We start from the raw sequence: 21,512 nt of genomic DNA on the forward strand, positions 1-21,512 counted from the left end.
TGATATTTAAAAAAAAACAGGATTGAAGGCTGGTAATATTAAAACTAAATGGAATACCGTACCCGTAAAAAAATTTTTTTCTCCATCTTAAGAGGTAAGTCAAGAGTTACTAATTGTTTAGCATGGGGTTTTAATATATAAGAAGACAAAACTATCTTAGACACAAAAATCATGTTTAAGACTGAGTTTTGTGTTACATGACCAACGTTCGTCTTTCAGACCTTTTGCCTGCTTTAGACTCATTATTCTTTTAAACATATCCCTTTCCAATAACTGTATACGTGCTCACCACTTTAATATTCCTTGCCAAGAGTAGCAATTTATCTTAAAAGCCACATTAAAGATAGATAGCTGAAGAACATAGAAGGAAGGACCCCGTGGCTCTGATTCACTACATGTCTAAATTAAGTTTAAAATTAAGATGAATATAGTACTTGCATTTATAGTATTAAAACTATATACACGCTATTAGATAAATATAGATACACTACGAATTTTCACTTTATGATCTTTTAGTATCTTAAGTACTCATTATTTTATATAATATTAAGTATTAACTACTTTTTTGTGCTAAAAATTACAAAAATTTTTTAGTTTTTTCAAATTCTCGTTACTGGTTTTACAAAACCTTTATTTTATAATTTAATAAAATTGAAAACATTTAATGTTAAACAGACAATAATAAAACCTATACCGCATAACTAGCCGAAAACACAATAAATAAATTTTAACACAAACAGGTAGAATAATTAGTAGAATTTTATTTAACATAAATAAAAAAAAACAAGTTTTTTTAACGTTAATTAATTAAATTAGGGAAAAATGGAAAAGGAACTAAATTTGGCATCAGATTTATTTGGGGGGCACAGCCTCCATACCGCGATAGGTAAGAGAAATATGTGTTTGTTTATTTAAAAATTTATATGGTTTAGACATTACCCATTACTCCTAGAGCGAGGGTGGGAGGACTGCCCCCTCCATTTACTCGACTTACTAATGAAGGTAATTATAAATATTAAAAGACTGTCATGTATATAAGTTAAAAAAAAACTTGTTTTTATTTTATTTAATTTTGAAATGGGTTTAATTCAATAATGGTTGTTTGGTTTCTCATCGTAAAAGAATAATTTAAAAAAAATTTTCATATTAATTTTATTATTTTTTTTTAAATGTCTTTCTAGAAAGATATTTAATTTTATTTACGAACGTTTTTATTAGTAATAAATATAATTAAATTACGAATTAACTTAAGTAACGCATTTCTCTATTCATATATTTTTAATAATTATACTAGGGGGCTCGCCCCCTAGTCAATACCTCACTGTTTAAGCTACAGTTCGAATTTTGTTACAATTCTTTAAAAACGACCCTTACTCACACAGGCGTTGAGTTAGAATAAAAAGATCTTCAGAGAATGATAAAAATCTTGTTATTACAGATAGATTTCTTGACTAGAGTGTGAACAAACTAAGAAACGAAATATTTTTCTTTTTTTTTTAATTTTTTATGTTAATCTTTGTTTTAATTTGGTACACTTGTTTTTTTTTTATATTTAATTTCTGATCTTTTTTTTAAATAATGAATATAAATCCAACGCCCCCTTACTTTAAATTTCCAGTCACACTTTACCACTGTATTAGTTTACAGATCTTCAACCAGCCCAACTGCTCACTCCCCCTACATCCGCACCGCCAAAAACACCCCTGCCCACTTAAGGATAGGTCCCACTAACCCCTAAAATAGCCCATATGGTATAGTGAATAACAATCAGACATCCCCCCGGGGACTACAGTGGCTCCAGTCATAATAAAGGACATAATTATCATATTTCTAACCCGGCTGCACAACATGGCTCTCTAAAAAGTTTGAGCATAGGACGTTAGGAAAGAAAGAGCGGGGGTGGGTGAATAGCTTCCCTAAATTTTTTTGCGTCAATAAAAAATGTCACTATTCATTCTCAGGTCAAACTATTAAACCTACTCTTGTATCTTACAACGGTTAATCAACTACAGAAAATGGAAAAAAAACAACACCAAAAAAACAAATAAACACGCCTCATTTAGAGGTAGTCGGTCAAAAATGATAACGTACACAAATTTTGAAAGATTAGCTTTAAAAATCTCCATGATGATTATCTAAAAAGATGAATATGATGGTGACTATTCTGTAGTTCAATTCATAGTATATAAATTTTATGGGGTCTTTCACCCTTTCCCCTGGATACGGCCTTTAAATTTATTTATTTTTTTTTGTACGGTATTCCCCGCAAATTTATAAAAATTTTACTGGCCTGAAAAAAAAAACCGACGGCACCAAAAAATTTTTGAATATGCACCCGGCCTTTTAATTTACGATTTTATTTTAAAATAAAAAGATTGTTAATATTTTAATATTTACTTAAAAAAATCTCGGCCAAATTTAAATAACTAGTGTTGCTAATTTATTTTCATGGATCAACGTGGCAACACTGACGAAAATAAGAGGCTCCCTTGAGAACCTCACAATTTTAAAACCACTGAAAAAAAAAATCTTATAAAATCGCTATTTTCAGGTAACTCCCTTAATATACTTACTACACGCATCTAGAGAGGATATTTTATATCCAGTTTCAAAAACATAAAACATCTGTTACTAACGACAGAAGGCTTGGAAAAAAGAACCATGCCAAAAAACATGCAATTCCAATATTCAAACTAATTTCTTTTATGCCGAAAATTCAATATAATACCCTGATCAATATTCATGTCAAACTTAAAGCTAGTTTATTTATTTTTTTCCTTCTAGATGTCAGATATTCAAGGAAGAAATAGTGGGTAATAAAGAGAGTTATGCTCATGAAAGGTTGCCCAACCGCAAATTTATATTGTTTCAATAAAAACAGAAACTAAAATTGGGATAAAAGAATGTGTCAATGATACTTGTTTCACCAACAAAATTTGGGATAGAGAAAATAACTTTGACTTGTTGAGGCAATGTTTACTTTAAACATAAATCCTACTAGGAATTGACATATTTTAATCATCCATGTTCACATTTAAGAGCAAAATGATTTACTAAATAACAGCGCAAATCCGTATAAATTATTTCTTTTTTTTTCTAATTATAGAATCCTCTCAGTGACGACAACAGTAAAAAGGTCAAAACGAGACCAATTTTAACTTGTAACCTGCACTTTGTTTGTTAATTACCAGCTGAACTGATGGACTTCAAGCGATAACAAACTGATTAAAACAAATCCATATAACCACAAAACTTGTCTTTTTCGTACTGAAAGCTGTCGTCTCCTCATGGAAAGCTCTGCTTGGGGCGTCTATTCTTTACCATCTCTTAAAGTACCAAAGACAGTGGAAATAAAATATGATGGCTTGAATTAGTTAAGCGAAAAATTACTCAGCCATAGCCTGGCTGAAAAAAAAAAAAAAAAAAAAAAAAAAAAAAAAAAAAACAGACCGGCATCAAACTCCATGGGAAGATGTGCCTTTCCTTTGAAGCTGGAGTTGTCTTCGAAAATTTACTGATTACTAATGTTTGAACCTTTGCAGGTGAAAGGCGCCGCCAAATATAACTAATTAGTGTTGCTAATTTATTTTCATGGATCAACGTGGCAACACAGACGAAAATATGGGATTCCCTTAAAAACTTCATAAATTTAAAACACAACTAAAGAGAGATACTATAAAATCGCGACTTCCGGGTATGAACAGACCTAGAAGCTAGAAAGGGGCCTCATGTCATTTGTAGTTCAATAATTTTCATGATATTCTATAAAAAAAAATATGTGTAAGTTCTTGTACCGATATAGAATAGCTGCAAAAAAAAAAACAAATAAAAAAATCCGTTCATGCTTCTTAATCCAGTTTACTAAGTGCCTGCTTTCAACCTTCCCGATGAGCCCATAATTCTAGAATAGGTAAGCAGCTAGTAATAGCTGACCCAAAGAAAGTCGTAATTCCATTAAATTGAAAATATAATGGAATGATAGTGAACCATCCCCAGTGCCTTCTTATAGTTTATCGTGTATAATTGTGCTGGTTGCTTTCATACAATGTAAACATTACATTATTCGTTATCTATCTTTTCTATTTATTTGTTATGAAGTTTTTGATGTTTTATTTGTTTTTTCCCCTCCTCTGGTCTGTCGTGCATAGTTCAAAATTACGGGTTTTTATACAATGTAAATATAAACTTCATGTTATCTTTTATTTATTGATGTTTATATTTTTTTTTGTGATTTCACTTTTTTTTATTATTTATTTCGTTGTGGGCAGATTTTACTGTATAACTGGTTTTGCAATGAATAGATAAATAAATGAATAAAACAACGACACTGAGCTTGCATCACTATTTTATGTATATATCAGCATATTCTTTCTTGAAATACCAATGTCTATGTGAGCGTAACCGCAGTGGAATTTCGTAGCGGATCCTCAAAGCCCTGGCATAAAAAAACATGTTTCAAACGAAAAAATTATTCAAATTGGGTATAAAAGAAGATTCGGTACTGGTAAGTTATATGATAACTTTTATATATTGTACAAGAAAACCAGTCACGAAAAACCTGCCAGACGGGTTAATTGCAAGAGGCCGCTATACAGAAATGCAATGCAAAAGCGTGGTTTTCATTGCGTTTACGATATTTAAACTGTTTTTTGGGGGGGGGTTTATGGGGGGAAGGTACCCAGTGGAGGTTACGTATTTAATATATGCTATGCTTTACTCCCCCCCCCCTAATGTGCAAATATATAGCCCAAATTTTTTCATAAACTACTATATATTAATAATATTTTATTTTATTTCGTTAGCATTAACCAAACTTGACTTTTTAGAAGTGTCCATATAATGCACCAGTACCGAAGATTCTATGCTGCATTAGCCCATCCCCCGGATTAACCTTGGCTCCTGGTCCTGTAATTAAAATACTTGCCATGCATCTGATTGTCCAAAAGAATCACTGAATTAAAGATATACACATTGAAAATCTTACCATTTTCTGCCACAAATTTTTGGGCGTCTGATTCTCGACTCCATCCAAACTTGATTTTAGTTTGAATTTTTATTTCATGCAATTCTCCCTGATTTAGGTTCTCCAGAACAATGGCTCCCAACTGGATAACCTTTGCATCGTCTGACTCATCTGATTTGGCACCTCTCTCGTCCCATTTAATTCCCTAAAAACAGAGAAGGATCGTCTTATCAACGATGAAATTCTTTCCTATCTTGTAATTACAATGACAGACTGTTTTTATGTATTATTTCGAACTCGCACAAGGGCGTTCACAGAAAAGAAAACATCAATAGTTTACGAAAATAGGTTGTTTTTTATTACATTGTTAACGAATTGTAGGCTATTCTAGCAAATGTAATTTATTTTTTCAAACCCAACATCCCGACCCCGGTATCCCTTTTAAAGCCCCCCCCCCCTAGTAAGATTTGCACTGCTTCTTTGAACTTGGATAATCAAAGTTCGTCCAAAAGAATGAAACAAAAATAAAACAAAGAAACAAAGAAAGAACATACCTCATTTCGTCCCTTTAAACTAGGAACTTTCACACAGATTCAACCGTCCGAAATATTTCAATGCTTTCACAATTTCTTTTATCATTCATACAAGTACGGCCAACGTTTACACACTTTTTTCGATTTCCTGTGCCCCCATATTAAAATAAAAATTACTGTACGATACCTCTACTAAACGGTTGTCGTCTGCAGCGGATACAAAGTTGAACTACTACCCTGTGCTTTATTTTTATTGACTGTGATCAAATTCTATATATATATATATATATATATATATATATATATATATATATATATATATATATATATATATATATATATATATATATATATATATATATATATATATATATATATATATATATATATATATATATATATATATATATATATATATATATATATATATATATATATATATATATATATATATATATATATATATATTATATATATATATATATATATATATATATATATATATATATATATATATATATATATATATATATATATATATATATATATATATATATATATATATATATATATATATATATATATATATATATATATATATATATATATATATATATATATAGTTCTTCTCTGTTGACTAATAATTATTTCTCGTTCCGTAGGGAGTGCTTCGACATTGATCTGTTCTCTTCATAGCTTGCAGCAATGTTGCTAAGCAAACGCGCATGAAAATGAAAGACCTTATGTCCTTGAATGTTCATATACAAACGAAATGGACTAGCTTGAGAACTTTTTCCCCAAAGAAAAAAACTTCGCATGAAATCAACTAATGAATGAAGCACGTGACAATGGGCAATAAGCACAATAACAACATGTTTTAAGTCCCTTTAGAAGGATTATAAGGATACAACTTCCATTAGAAATAGGATTTTTTAGAATGCTTCAAGTAAGGCGGAAATGTTGTAATATTGTTATTCTGTACTTGTATACAGTTGCATTTAAAAATTCTTCAACTTAACTTTTCCATTTGGTGAACAAGGGTTGGCTTCACATTGTGTACAACAATATCTGCTAGAGTCATTTTTTATGTGCATTTTTCTCAAAAAGTTGTTTAGGGGGTTTCCAAAACGGAAGAAATTGCGGGAACATAGCTGCAATGCCGACCTGAGGAGCACTCGATTTAAACGAAGCATATTACTTGGAAAGGATGATGCAACTCAAAATGTCAATGTCAGGACAAGGGTCTTGATAAGCTTGTCAACGCTTTCGATTCAATTTTGGAACAATTTGCCTAGAAAGCTGAAATGGAACAAGCCTAGTCAAGGCCTCGTAAAAGCTACAATGGAGCGCTATTTTTTTTATTATTTACGATTGTTATGAAAAACTCTAATTTCAAAAGCTTAGGCTGCTCTTTCTTTTGGGACGAAGGGCCGCATTTTAGGGCAATAGGTGATTCCGCATCACAAGGGCAATTTGTATTATGCTAAATGATGCATCCATGTGTGGTTGTAGTATGTGCTATGCTGAGTATCTATAAAATGGAAACTAAGGTACGTGTAAAGTTCAACCCAGTCAAAGATCAACCCACGGAAAAGAGGTCTATGAATAAATCCAATCGGCACAAAATTCAAACCACACAAATTTAAACCCATATCAAATTAAACCTTGCGAAATTCAATCCACACAAAATTCAACTCAGTAAATTTCATGAAGACGACTTGTAAGGCAGGACTGACAAAACAAATCACCAGAGAGACGGAAAGGATATTGGCAAGCAAAGCTTAGAAGAAGTGTTTTTGAATTGATGAGATGATAATATCAAAGATGATGGTAACAATGTGAATGACAAGACCATAACAATGTTGGCCAGAATTTTTACTAAGATTTCAAAACGATAACAATAATAGCGGTGATATCGAAAACTTAAAAAAGGACGGCGACGATGGCGGTAATGTTGGGAATCACTATTGTTATTGTTATCATTTTCGTCATCTCCAGCGTCGTCTTATTTAGCACTGCAGACATTGTCACCACCGAAATCATTACAGTCAAAATATCAGTTTAAACCTTTACGCCTCTGTATTCCGAACTTTAACTCGATCCTTCCTATATCCACCTGTTATGGCAAGCTTTCCCAAAACAAATATTTCCATAATGTGTTACTCTTCATGGCTTGTGGTCCCAGAATAAGTTTTCCGGCTGGTTGAATTTTGCTGTCGGGCTGAGCTTTACATTTATTGGGCTTTTCTGGTTTGTTATTAACGGACTTAACCCGAGGATGTGTCCCCTCTCAGAAATCATGTACACTACGCGCAAATCATGTGACACGTGCAAAGCATGGCAGAACTACGCAAAGCGTGGTGAAACCGTGCGGAACACGTTGTGTTCCGAGAAATACACCAGGTGGCGGAAAGTCAGCGCTCTGTTGGTTTAACTTTTACTTGCGAAGTTTTGTTGTGTTCAATTCTGCAGGTGATGGATCTTGCGGTATATTTCCCAGGTTGAGTTTCACCTGGCATGAGTTTATGGGGCACTGTAGGCCTAAACTAAAATTTTATCGCCACACAAGGAATAATTGTTTACTTTAGCTGATAACAGTACTGGAGTGCATGAAAAATGCTATTAACTATTCGCCTCATTCTTGTTTCAAAACAAAATTATTTTGAACGAACCACTCTAATATCATTCCATTGTTGTGAAAAAAAAGGCTGAATCAGTTTCGAATTGAACGGTATCAAAATTAGAGCCGTAAACATGATTGGAGACAACATTATCCTTAATTTCTTAAGTTAACCATTTTTAGTTTTTTTTTATTATTAGATTTGAGTTTCCACGGATCTCTACTTTCCAACAGAGATGTAAAGTTTTTAGGGGTTACTGTCGATGATGTATTTACATTAATGATCAAAAAAAAATAAAAAATCAGGCAAAATTATATTTTTTTTTAAAAATTTTTTATATAAAAATTTAAATTACTAACAACCAAAAGAAACATAATGAAATAATTGAAAAAAAAAAAAAAAAAAGCGGAAAACAGCAATACTAGCCAAACATTCTTTATCAGCATCCCCCCGTTGGTTATGTGGTGAGCATCTGCTTACTTGCTCCAATTATTATTTAAATTAATTTAAAAAAACTTTTGCACAAAACACGTTTTTCAAACAAAAGTAAAGAGCTCCATTAGGCCAAAAATGAACAGAAATAAAGTCAAATGATCTTCCAAGCGTAAAACTACCACAAATCACTATCGATAGATAAATGAAACTCAGAATGAACAGAAATTACAATAAATAGCCGAGTCAAACTGAAAATGAGCAAAAATTAACATGAGTAAGGCTGATAACTCCCATGCCTTCTCAAGACCAGAACGTAATTTGCGCTTTACTGAAAAAAAAATGACCGTAGATTGCCAGTTTAATTGACATATACGGATACTTATTCCTTAAAGTTTTGATAATTTTTTTGTTTAAGAAAGTAAAAACAGTGAAAACATCTAAACACTTTTTTTTTCAGTAAAGCGCAAATTATGTTAACAATATAATAGCAACAATTTATATCCAATAAATCAATTCAGATTTTCGATGGAATGAAGCCAGCTGGAAAAAAAGAATGAAGTTAGCTGGGAAAAAAAGAATAGCTGGAAAAGAAATTTTTTATCAATCGTGCAATACACAAGCAGTTTGTTTTAGCAGGTCTGTTTGAAACATGGACCAATGTAATATGGAAATATGGACCGCTTTTCAAACTATACTAAGAAACCTTCTTCTTCCCTCCCGTGTATATAACTTTCTTGGAAAATTCTCCCTGAAAATTTCTTCCCCAAGAAAAATTCTCCACATGGAGAATCTTCTTTCGCAGGGATGCCATTTGTAATCTATACCAAATTTAAGTCTCACCCTTTGATCCGTAACTCCCGATCACCGCTGTTTCATATATCTTTCCCGGTTTTGTATAGGCGAAAAAAAGGAGACAAGAGTCTCTCTTAATATACCAAGATTCATGATGCCACATCCCAATATGGACCTGATGTACGGCAAGAAGTTATTCCTAACATGCAAATCCTGTTAATCGATCTTAAATGTCTTTTGATAGGACTTAAACGTAATTGAAGAGGAGCAGAACCGTCTGCATCACAGTCCGTAGATAGGAGAACAAAGTCGACCAAGTGATATCAGGGCTCTTTTAGACGCGGGGTTTATTTTGCCCTCTCCAAAGACTCTTTGGCATGACCACGACAATTATACCCCTTCAGAGGGTCAAAATCCTGTTCTCAGTACGTTTTGGAGCTGCGACATTAAGGAACACACTATGTTTGGAACTTGAGAACCCAAACATTATAGACTTAGGTAACCATGATTAGAACGGCTTCCTAGAATTGCTGTAATCGAAGAATACCCTTGGAATATCCATGAATTATAGCTATATATATTAAGGTTTCCTAGTTTTAACGATTTAGTTGCTATCAGCAACATCTCCTTGCGGTGTTTACCCCCAAGGCACTTTCTATTGATATGCAAGCTTAACGATGTCAACGCTAAGTTCAACTGAAACCGCAAAAATGCTTCGGTATCCTTACCTTGACTGGTTTGTATTTGATTTTAACTTCATCAATAGAGTCGTGGCTTTCAATTTGATAGTTAACTTTGACACCATCTATAAACGGTATTGTTTTCAGCATCCCCGTCGTTGGACGTCCTAAAAGAAAACAATAGCATTTTGGCTATGCTCAAAGATAATATGAAGATGCTAGCAATTATATAGGACCAAAAATTTTTAATTGAAGGATAGTGAGTTTGAAGGGGTATCAAGATATTTACTCCTAGAGGAGCAGAAGAATCTGAAAAAGATTTACAACATTTTTTCCGTTTTACCTGGGAGGTCCTTTGAATCCCTGTTGAGAGGAGGGGAGAGTCAAACATTTCGATCTATGAAGCCTTGTCTTTTGTAAGGATACTAAGATAATGACCCAATTCAGATTCAATCAAACCCACTCAAGCTTTTCAAACCATTGATTGCAAAATTATCGAGATAAATTATGTCCTTTATTCCCCAGCTTAATAGGATGGCACAAATATAATTTGAATAACCAGCATTCGGAATTTCCGTATCTCAAGGTGATTCTCGGGCTGAAAAGAATTTATCATAAGACTGGGACAGGAAATTCGACAATAAATTGGCAGAGGGACTTCAACTTTGCATTTTTGTCAAGGTATTGACTGAAACTCAACTTTTAAACCTGATTTCGCTAATGTCCCTTGATAAAAAATTTAACTTATCTGTTAAGGTGATTTAAGAAGGCCAAACGGAGAAACTTGAGTGTTCCTAGGTTTGTAATGTTATAGGATAACCCTGTTTTTGTTCATTCTAGAGGTTTGCTGATGAGGGTTCTACGGATAGTTCATCCGCAGATGAATTTGAAAATTCATCCGCAGATGATTGATGTTACTTGGGAATGGAAAAACGAATAAACAACAATTAAAGATGGTGTAGGTTTTGCTTCAGATTATAGCAAACTAAAAACCCAAATTAGGAACGAGGAATGTGCTTTAAAGTTCTTAACTTCACATATTCCGCAGATTTTAACATCAGCTTTATGCAGGCCACAAAGCATTAACTTTAACTAAGTTAACAAGGGTTGAGTCTCATTACAGAGAAGAAAAAAGGAAAAGAAACAGAATCTAAGTTTTGACAGGTTTTGATGTGGCGATGCTCTTCGCTGTTGAAATTACGAGTAAAAAAAAACTGACAAAGTGAATAGTCAATTTTTGATAAAAAAGATATTTTAATACAAATTTAAAAAAAAATATAATATCTCTATCAAACAGTTATGATAATATAGTGTTTCATCGCATACATTAGGCAAATATAACATCTTTTTAGCGTACATAAACAGTATAATTCAATCCAGTAATTGAAATAAGGATAAGGAGATAAGGAACAGAAGTAGAGACAAAGCTCCTATTTCTTTTAGATTATTCTTATTTTTTCTGTGTTTTCCATCCCTCTCCTGCCCCTATGTGCTTCCTTGTTACATTTTACGCTTATAACTTTTGTTGTGTAACTTAATTTAACCTATATTTATTATTCTGATCTGATAGCGGACCATCTTGGGCATACAAATCCACCAACGTTCAAGCCTCGTCATCACAATCCGATAAGTAAACCTAACTTCAGTCATTATATTAATATGTGCAACACTAGAGTAGGACAAGCTTTAAGTAAACACACTTAACAACCAAGACATGTAATACCTATAAAACTAAAACCTCTCAATCTGGGACATCTTTTGTGGAAAATCACTAAAATGCTGCACATTTGTAAACAAAAACTTTTCCTTGTCATGATTGAGTTTGATGTGTTAAACTAGCAGACAATTTGTAAGGAATGGCATGGATCATTGTTTCAGATCCTGGAGCTCAGTATTTTGAATTTAATTATATCCTACTTCGCCCTCAACAGCAATTAGTGCAATAAATTGCAACAGCTTATTGAATAAGCGCAATTATTGTGCTCTATTGAACGCGGTTTGAATATCAAATGAATTCATTGAAAAAAAAAATCTTGCAACCTCATAAAACTTAAAAATATTGATAGCTTAAACCCATAGGTAAATACGCAAAGAACTTTCTATCTGTAAAGAAACGAATTGCAGCTTTGAGCTGTGGAACAAAATAAGCAATTAATTAATTGCAACAGAACTCAATAAATGCTTTTGAACGCGGTTACGATTGCTAATTGAATACCAAAAGTTACAAAAAAATCAATTACAATAATCTTATTAAATGCGGGGCTAATGTACTACTACTACTATTAACTCACTGCAGCACCAAGCTACCTGGGGCCGACACAAGTACGTATGCCCCTTTTCTATCCCAATCTATATAAAGCCTCTCTCTTTACACCTCCCAAGAAGCTACTATTTAACCTAAACCTTTCCTCGCGACATCCTTCCACTCCAGTCGGGGACGAGACCTGCTTTTCCTTTGGCCCTAGACGGTTGGTCGACAAAGGCTATCTTTAGTAAAAATAAATATTCGAGGATTCTGTGGGAACGATTTTATGTTGTTTTTTCTCTGTGCAGCTCATGTTTTTTAGTAGCTCTGGACCTCAAACACTCCCCCCTTCTGTCAAAATTATTACCCACCTATTCTTCATTTTGGAAATGTAATCCCTCATTGATCAAGATTAATTCCTTAAATGTTGGAATTGGATTGTACAATATACAGCATTAATTGTGTTTTGTTCGCCTTTTTTGTACCTAGCTTCGTCTCCTAGTCAGCCTTTTCTACTTTTCTTTCTTTTTCTCTTCCTCTTATTTATTGTGTAGCGGCTAAACTAGTAACATACAATCATAAGCTATACTTATGCTTTGCTACAATATTTGGTATTTCACAAGATGCGCGGATATTTTATAGTTTTTTTTTAAGAATATAATACTCAACTGGAACGACACAAAAATCAGGGAGGATGAAACCGCCTGTCTTCCAGTGTGAGATCCCTTGCTTGTTGTCACAACAAAATAAAATATATTTTTCTTCTGATTACTCAAAGAAGAAACGGGGTGCTACCATTTCGGCGAACCGTCACAAGCACGAAACGTCATAACATCGAACCGTCAGAGCCTCGAACCGTCATAACATCTAAAAAAATTAATAAATTTATATAATAATAATAATTATATAATAGTTTAGAAAAAAATTTCGACTATATATTTGCACATCAGGGGGTGGGGGTAAAGCATAGCATATATTCAATACGTAACCTAACCTAGGTACCTCCCCCCCCTAAACCTCAAAAAACTAAAGTTTTAAAATTTTCGATGTTGTGACGGTTCGAGCTTCTGACGCATTGTTCTGTCGACGTTATGACGGATTTTGTATTGCTCCTGACGTTCGTGCTCCTGACGGTTCAATGTTATGACGCCTTCCCCGAAGAAACCTTACCAGTAACTTCAATATCCGTTTTGGTTTATACAATACTGTTCTTAGCAATGCAGCTGTAATTTTCGAAATATGAAGATTTGACAAACTTAATTGAGAGAACATGTTTTGACCCATTATTCATAGCCGTTATTCTTTCTGCGTCAATAGAAACTGGCTCATTGTTTTTTGTCCATGTCACCGAAGAGAAAAAAGAAAGCCTTAAACATTTGATGGGTTATTTCGTGTATTGAAAGCAAGCTCCTAGAAAGGGGCAAATACAATAAATACCTTAAAATGCAATAGTAAACAAAACACAGAGGAAAAATCTCCAATCAAGAGTGTTGGTATTTCGTCTTAATCTAAATTTGATGTTTGAGGAATGGAGATTTTAAAAACTATTTAAAGAAAAAAGAAAGCCTTAAACATTTGATGGGTTATTTTATGTATTGAAAGCAAGCTTCTAGAAAGGGGCAAATACAATAAATACCTTAAAATGCAATAGTAAACAAAACACAGAGGAAAAATCTCCAATCAAGATTGTTGGTATTTCATCCTTATCTAAATTTGATGTTTGAGGAATGGAGATTTTAAAAACTATTTTCAAGCTTCTGTTTTTTATGAATGTAAAAGAAGCATTTCAACGACAAATAATATGGTTCCATTATTTGTTTTGTATTCCGAAATAATTGATGATGTATTTATAACCTCAACAAGTAGAAGTTCATACATAACTGACGAACTGTTCAAGGCCAATTTTATCATATCGATAAAAGAAAGAGTGGTGATGTGATGCCTATATTATACCTATGCCTATGTGCAGGCGGGACTTTCTACAAGGAAAATTTTTGTCGAGGAGGGAAGTTTCCAGGGGTAATTTTATGCGGGGGAGGGGACATTCCTTGGCGTGATTGAATAACGATCAGAAATTAAACAATTTTGTTTTAACTGAAAGTAAGGAGCAACAATCAAACTTAAAATGAACAGAAACTGTTCCGTATATGAGGGGGATACCTCTTCCTCAAGCCTCGGTGTTTACGCAAACATTTGATTTTTGTCACAATTCTTTAAGAAAGACTTACCAAGCACAAAAGGCCATCAAATTTGAATGAGAAGTATTTAAAAGAACCTTAGAACTTTTGCATGAAGAGCGAGGGTTGATGAAAGGGCAGCCCACCTAATAAACGGAATAATTTCTGCTCGTTCTAAGTTCTAATTTTGCTCCTTACTTTCAGTTGAAAAAAAAATTCCTAAGAGCCTTACCCACATAAAAAAAGAATTTAAAAAAATACTAATAAATACAAAATAAAGCGATGGATCTGGACCCCTTATACGTTTAATCTTATATGAAGAATTTAGATGAAGTGACAAAGAGTAAAAGTTGTTCTAAACAATATATTTTTAAACACACCGTTTTACCACCAGGGGACACAAACTCAAATAATCTATTTGTGCGTTTATGTGCTTATTACGGGCTCAGTAAGGAGTATACTTAAAATTCACATGTTAGCACTATAGCATTGATTTTGAAACTGTTGGACAAGTGAATAGTTCATTTTTGCGTCATTTTACAGCGTAGTCGTACTAAATATTAACCTGTCATTAATAGCAAGAAAGCAAACTACTTTACTGCGAAACAAAGAAGCATGGATAAAATTCATATTAAAGACAAAATATAAGCTCAATGTTCAGTTAAAATATGGGAACTATTCTGTTTTTATATATTTTAAAAGCCACTTTCCGATTTATGCTTTTCGTTTGCATTGTTCAATTGTTGAAGTTGTCATAAATGCATTTTGAATTATTTTGGCAAATTCCCCATTTTTAAAATTTTGTATAACATTGCTATTCGTCGGAACCGCAACGACTAGAGAGTTCCGACAAGTGTTAAATTTTCTTTTGTTAAAATCAGTTGCAAGAAACTTTAAAGCAAAAAGACTTGCATTTTCTCTTTTCTTTGATAGTTACATTCATTGGAAATTTTTAAGGCCATCCCAAACATTCTCAGCAACAGACCCCCCCCCTTCCAAAAATAAAGAAAACAGCTCAGAAGAAAACAAAACAAAAGAAAAAAAATCGACAACAAAACATGTGCCATGTTCTACCAATACTAGATAACTTCATTGCTCAGAAACCCTGAGGGGTTTCTGAGTCTTGAAATGAGTAATCTATAGCCGTAAATTATAAATACTAGCAGCAACACTCAGAATTGTGACATTTTGGTCTCAAACTATGACTACAGCTCTATGCCTCTCAATTGTAGATGACACCACACTTAATTTTGTACTTTTTATATAATTCTTCATAACTGATCAGGACTAAACTGTATTCATTCTTTTGAAATTTCTCTCCTTTTATTTGGCTCATTTATTTAAAAAAAATATGTAAGAAATATCAGCGTGTGGGCTTGCCCTTTCCGCGGAGATGTCACTTGTTTAGAACAGGGGGTTACCCATTCTCTATAACGTGTTGCGCATCTTGGAGCACTACTTATTCCGTCAAACCCGCAAAACGTCTTCCGCGCCACTACACGCTCCGCTCAGCATATTTCAGACCTCGCAGCACATTCCTCGCTCACACCACTTGGTCTACACGACTTTTAGAAGTGGACAACCCAAAAGTTTAGAACTAAAAACCTATACCTACTTTTTTAAGGAAAATTTTTAATTTAGACAGAGTTTGTATTTCAACAACAGTTGCCAAAATAATGGATAAATGTCATTTGGTTGAGAAATGTAATTTAATTAATGCGGGAGGGTATTAAATTTATTATTTAATTTCAAATAAATGACTTGTTGTACCTACGCATATCCCAATTACTCGTGTAAAAAATGATAATAAGTTTTTTTTTTTTTTTTTATCTCGACGAGCCCTTATGAATCAGTTAGGAAAAAATAAATTTTAAGCAGCCATTAGTAACATTAAAAAGAAAATGCAATTTTTTTAAGATTTAGCTATTATAATATTAGTTGTGAAATACTTTGACTTTGCTGAGGTAGAAAAATTTATTCACAAAAGCGAAACACCCAACAAAAATAAAGTAAGAAAAATAGAGCTAACGTCCTATAAAACTCTCAGTTAATATATTGAAGTTATAAAATAGAAAACAAAGTTTTAAATTTTTTTTAAGGAACCAATGGAAAGTACATAAAACTGGAGAGGGGGCATTAATCAAGACCCAAAAGATATCAAAGGACGTGGCTGAAAAGGGATAATGTCATTGGCTTTTAATTATGCTTTCAGTAAAGGTTGGCACAAACAACATACTCTATCTAAAGTTAAACCGGACTCAGTTTTGACCTTGGCTGTGCGAAACCACCATCTTTTTCTGTGCGTATATTCTTATATGGGGCGAATAAAACCTATGATGACACGTAAATATAAACTAAGGGCAATTAAATTAGACATTGGTTTGATTGGCTGAATTTAACAGTTGGCTTGCTTGGTGATATTACAGTTGCAGGTGTCCCAATAGACGGTAAAGGTATACAAGTGCATGTCTTCACTTCAGTGAAGAAAACCGACAAGGTAGTAGGGTTTTAGATCAGAGGGTTGTTACTTAGAAAAAGTGATTGTAAGGATCTGAGTTACTGCCAAGAACTTTTATATGGGATGAAGCAGTATGGTTGATCACTGTTCTGTTTATATTCTTTTTGCAAAATTCAAGCCTTCTCAGATCCACAATAAATTTCCACATATAGATTTTCTTTATTTTAGATTTTCACCAATGTAGATGCCAATTTTGCAGATACGCGGATTTTCCAGGGGGATTCAATTGAACCCAATATCCGCATTGACAAATTGGAGAGCAATTTATATTTTTTCGGGGGTGGGGGGGGGGGGGTGGGGCTGAGTATTCCCCTGCGTGTGACCCTGAGCTTTGGTGCTTATTGATATAAGTAATTAAAGTAATTTGGTGCTTATTGATTTAATTAATTTTTATCGATTTATTAAATTAATACATATTTATTTAATGGTAGCTGTGTAATTACTCTGCAAATCAAGAAAAAGACCTGTAACTAGTAAAATGCGAAAATCAAGATATCAAGGTGAACTAGAGTTAAGAATGTCAAATTAAATGATCGTTAGGATGTAATAGGTACACCCCTAAATTGCCCAAGAGATAGCATCCATCAAATAATCTGTCAATATAATTGTACACTCAAATGTGCTTTTGATCAACAATTACAATAAAACCTTTAATTTGAGTGGATATATACGATTTATAAACTTGCATGCCAGACCAGCTATCAAAATACCGTATCTCCTATTTAATAGAATTTGTTAAGGAGCAACTTTCTGCCAAGAGGTAACAGCTGTAATTGGCACCAGAAAAATATACTTATATTATTTTGATTCATTAGTTGAAAGCCTATCCATTCATCGAGCCAGCATACTGATATTACATACACTTTTTCCTAGAGGATGATCTAAACTCACTTAAAAGTAACACCCTCCTCGTTTGTTTCACACGTTCCAGGCGTGCGAAGCACGTTCGCACGTTCGTTTGTTTCGCACGTTCCAGGCGTATTTATCAATGAAAAAAAATTGCAAGGCAGCCTTTAAGCATTTAACTCGGTAAAGGGCTGGGCACACGTAGCTGTTTTTCGGAACTGATTCCCAAATCAGCGCCGATTTTAAAAGAAATCGGCGTCGATTTGAGCTTGAATCATTTTCTAGTTTTCGGCGCCGATTTTCATCATGATCATCACAAAAAATAGGGATACAAATAAATAGTCAGCTAGAGATGTCTTTGGTGTAGAAACGAATTATGGAAACTACAACATAGAATTATGGAAAGCAGGCCGCCCAGAACGCATTATTTTACATACCTAACCTAACCAACTCTATATATTAAATATTTAATTAAAATACACATGTACAGTAGTTTATCTCACTGAGACTAAGCTAATTATCTCCGAATGCAGACAGAGAAACCGGTTTTAAACAAATCAAATAGATCAAACTTCTTCGGTATGGCCGATATAATTAACAAGTACCTAGTCATGCTTGAAAATAAAGTTAGAACGTTCTCGTGATATATTATTAGTATAACTGAGGTGTTACTCGGGCACAACAATCCTTAATATTAACAAAAAGTGGCAGCCAAGAGACCCCCCCCCCCCAAAGAAAACCATAACAAACAATCAAATGATGGAATACTGTGTCTCGACGAATATACCCCCTCTGACTTCCTGGGGGAAAAATTAATGCGTACGTAGCTTAAATTAAGTAAACTATGCATCTTGCATATGAACTGTCAATAAGCGACACTTTTAAAATGGACAAAAAGGTGGTATATTTAACGAATCATTGCATAAGCGATATTTCGACTATATAAATATAGTCGAAATATAACAAATAGAAATATAACAAATGACTTTGTTATATTTCGCACTTCTAGAAAAAGATGTTAAAGAATGTGGATTGAAAAAATAATATTGACAATATGAGCAATACATGTTTAGAGAAATCTGATACAAATGATGACATTTGAATTATATTTTGTCAATAAATTATGGGTGAATTTCAGACGAATTGGTTCAAATGAATGAATCGGTTAATATCGCGATCATCCTTAAGATCACTCTTGCATATAAAAGAGAGAAAAAAATATATCAAATATAGATGGTTCGGCAATTTTAATAGATTTCTCTCAAGGAACAACTCATTCTGCCGTCTACCGTCCGTGCAAAACTGCTACTTAAACACTTAGTTTACATGGAAAAATACTATAACAAAAAAAAAAATCACTTTTTTACTGGATTCAGAAACAATCGCGTTTTTGCGCTTTTATTATTGGCTCAAAATTTGACATTACGGTGACAGGTAAACAAAATACAGGCATATCACAGGCTATAATGTGATTGACTTATGAAAAAAAACATCACAACAATAAACCGCTCAGGGAACTAAAGGATTGTTTTTATACGGAAGTAAGATCTCTGTTTCTCATTGTATAAACGCAATTGAAAAATTGAAAAAAAAAACATTTTATTTAATATTTTTACACATAAAAAATTTTTTTTATTTTCTTTTTACTAAAAAAAAAAAAAAAAAATGACAAATAACAGGAAAGAAATAGAGAAGATAAACATAAAAAGCGATTCTTCCTTCGCTTCCCTCCCTAATCATACAGCCATTAATCATTTCCACTGTCTACTCAAATGGAATCTAGGGGGAAATTACTTAGGGTCTGCCTATGCAGACATTTGCGAAGAAAGAGTGACCAATCTATTATTGCCTTTATTCATAGCTCTTGTACTAAGTAATAGATTGCCTCCGTATATTTATACTTACATGAAAAGGTTAGATAATTACGTTATGCGTGTATTTCCCCAAGGCCGATGAAAAGTAACAGAAAAATCCGATTTTCCTCGAAGAATTAGACTCAACATTTAGTACACGAGTACAACCGCCTCATATTTGTAACACCTATTTTTTCCACGTCTATAGTTTCGTAAAATCGATGCTTTTTATTAATAATTAAAATCTTTATCGTATTATAAATTGTGTAGGCTATAAATTGTCATGTTCTGGCATTTTCTTGAATACTCAGTGAGCACATTGAACAATTTAGGTCGCAAACAAAGTTTTAAACTACCTTCTTATTGTCTTTGTTTGGAAAGATTTTACTCTTTAGTCGTTAAAACATTTCTTCATTTTTTTACTTCTAAAAATAATTGTGGTAAGTGGCCGCGCTTCGGCATTTCTGATGAGGTAGCCTTATTATTTTATATTTTACTAACTGAAAAATAAATTGAACTAATATGATTTACTTCCATATTCTATTAAAACATTTTAATTATTGGAAAGGCACGGGTCCCACTTAGGGCCTCCTGTCACATCTAATGAAAATCCGGTACTCATGCATTATACGGGTACCCACCGCTATATACTGTATAAGGAAACCAAACATGGTGGCCGGTCAAACGGGTATTTGCGATCTAAATTGATTGCAAAGCGTGGTTTCTTATCGAGTTTAAAATATTTAAACGATTATTTTTCGGAGTTTAGGGGGGCAGGTACCTTGGTTTGGTTAAGTTTTTAATTTTTGCTCTTATTTACCCCCCCCCCCCCAATGTGCAAATATATAGCCCAAATTTGTTTATAAACTATTATATATTCATCCTGTTTTATTTTATTTCATTAGTATTAACCAAAATTGTGCTCTTTCATGGGGCCCGTATAATGCATAAGTATCGAAAATCCTCACAAGACTCTGACTCCAAATGGACTCCTATATTTGCTTATCGTGCATACTCGACTAATTTTACTACTGAGTTATTCTACTCTCAGTTCTTCTTCAATGAAATAAATAAGTTCTTTTTTTCTAAAAGTAATGAGCAACATTAAAACTTGAAACGAACAGAAATTACTCGGTATATGAGGGGGTTGTTCCTTCCTCGAGCCTCACTCTTTACCCATAATCTTAAAGTTATTTTAAAATACTTCTCTTTCAAATTCAACGGCTATTGTGTTTGAGTAGTCTTTCTTAAAGAATTGTGACAAAAAGCTTTTCAAAATTTAGCTTATAGAGCGAGGGTTGAGGAAGGGGCAATCTCCTTTTATATAATTAAAAATTTATTTTAGTTTTAAATTTTAATTTTTCTCCTTACTTTAATTAAAAAAAAAAAAAAAAAAAAATTAAATTATGCTTATTTTTTTACCGTTTATCAAATCGCGCCAGGATATCTCTTGCCCCCTGTCTAGAATTTCTTCTGGGAAATCCCATCCCCCAATTTTCGTCGCACAAAATTCCCGCGTGCCAATTCCCTTCCACGCAGATGCCCCCCCCCCTATAACAAGAATAAATACTATATGTAAAATGTAAACAATGGTAAAACTGAATATGGGGTGTTTCCCTCTTTTTTTGACAGTCAGTCAAATTTCACCAGGCTCGTAACTTTTGACGGGTAAGAAATATGGGTAAAGAAGAATACTCAAGGCAAAGGGAGTTCTTTTCACCGCTGAATGAAGTTTCAAGAATATGAATATAAGTCCTGGAAACGACACAAGAATGCTAGAAGTCCCGATAATGACAGCTATAAAGTTGCCCGTGAGACGTGGACGCTCCAAACGAATGGGGAGGATGTG

The 21,512-nt window shown here is 33.3% G+C and overlaps 1 long non-coding RNA gene across 1 annotated transcript; it reads right to left on the bottom strand.

Moving 5' to 3' along the window:
• Positions 1-5,106: 5,106 nt before the first annotated feature.
• LOC148956864 (uncharacterized) lies at positions 5,107-13,561 on the bottom strand. Its single transcript, XR_016142403.1, has 3 exons — positions 13,440-13,561; positions 10,073-10,191; positions 5,107-5,168 (listed from the first exon to the last, which is right to left on the bottom strand). It is a non-coding gene; the product is annotated as an uncharacterized LOC148956864 (long non-coding RNA).
• Between the last annotated feature and the right edge of the window lie 7,951 nt (positions 13,562-21,512).

The sequence above is a fragment of the Artemia sp. Qi Xiang Cuo genome, chromosome 1 (assembly GCF_049724085.1).
Source record: "Artemia sp. Qi Xiang Cuo chromosome 1, ASM4972408v1, whole genome shotgun sequence".
In the NCBI taxonomy this organism is placed as follows: domain Eukaryota; kingdom Metazoa; phylum Arthropoda; class Branchiopoda; order Anostraca; family Artemiidae; genus Artemia; species Artemia sp. Qi Xiang Cuo.